At 41.8% G+C, this 1,330-nt stretch overlaps 1 long non-coding RNA gene across 1 annotated transcript in view; it reads right to left on the reverse strand.

Moving 5' to 3' along the window:
- Positions 1-350, reverse strand: part of LOC115068106 — a 202,369-nt gene extending 202,019 nt beyond the window's left edge. The window contains exon 1 of the long non-coding RNA XR_003847482.1: positions 213-350. This is a non-coding gene — a long non-coding RNA (uncharacterized LOC115068106). The remainder of the gene's footprint in view (positions 1-212) is intronic.
- Between the last annotated feature and the right edge of the window lie 980 nt (positions 351-1,330).

Raw genomic sequence — 1,330 nt, forward strand, 5'->3', positions numbered from 1 at the left:
TTTTTAAGGAAAACCCAAAGATACTTCCAACTCTCTAAGGCATGACAAACCTATGGCCAAGACAAAAATCACGAACTTAGATGAAACATTATGAGAATATTTTTTGCAATATTTTGGTAACTTGATTGAACAGGAACTTTGTAGGTGACAATGTTGTGTCATAATATCAGAAGGTTGGACACCCCTGGACCTTTTGCCACTGATCTTCATACCTGAGCATCCATTAGGAGGTGCCTCATCAGCATCATGGAACTCTTCAGCGTCTCCTTCTCCATGGGGAGAAAGAGGTCACCATCTTCTTCCAGTGACTTTGACTTGGTCACAATGAAATGAGAAATCTGGTCATTTAAGGTGTGAAGAGACTGCACAGCTATGAAAAGAGAAAGAAGGAAAAGTGAAAACCAGACTGGTTTCTGTGTGCATGTGTGTGTGTGTGTGTGTGTGTGTGTGTGTATGCATACAAGCATGTGTCAATGTACTTACATGTATGTGCAGGTGCACATGAAGACCAAAAGACAACCTCAGCTGTCATGGTTCAGTACCATGCATCTTGGTTTTTGTCATTGTTGTTATTGTTCTATTGTATAGGGCCTCTCACTGGCCTGGAACTCACCATGTAGACTACACTGGCTTCCCAGTGAGCATCAGAGACATGCCTGTCTACATATCCCTAGTGCAGGGATTATAAGTTTTTAATGTAGTCTGATTATGAGCTTTCATTGTCAACTTGACACAACCTCAAATCACCTGGGAAGAGAGTCTCCATGAGGTATTGTCTACATAGGTTTGGTCTGCAGAGTATTGTCCTAATTAAGTTAATTGATATGAATGCACCCAGCCCACTGTGGGCAACACCATTCCCTAGGCAGTGTGTATGAGCATGGAGAGACTGAGTTGAACACATGTAGGCAAATGAGCATGTGTGCCTTCATTTCTCCAAGATCCTGACTGTGCATGTGATATGACTAGCTATTTGAAGTTTCTGTCTTGACTTCCCCACAATGATGGATTATAACCCGGAAATGTAAGCTGAAATAGACATGTGGATTCTGGAGATCAAACCCAGGTCCTCATGTTTGCAACTGAGCATCTCTCCAGTCCTGTAATTGGTAATTTTCAGAGAGAAACTGGTAAGCTATTTTAAAGGGAAAAGTAAGGGTATGCACACAAGAGATCATTTGAGCAGGGGCTGAGAACATTTATGATAATACAGTTGGCTCTTTTACCTGGCATACTTACAGATTTCAAAAAGCAGCTTAACGGCTAGACTGTCTGGTCACTACCATCCAAATACTTCCCCCAAACTCTATATAGAGTTCCTGGTGACACA

The sequence above is a fragment of the Nannospalax galili genome, unplaced genomic scaffold (genome assembly GCF_000622305.1).
Source record: "Nannospalax galili isolate Female #2095 unplaced genomic scaffold, S.galili_v1.0 scaffold1028, whole genome shotgun sequence".
In the NCBI taxonomy this organism is placed as follows: Eukaryota; Metazoa; Chordata; class Mammalia; order Rodentia; family Spalacidae; genus Nannospalax; species Nannospalax galili.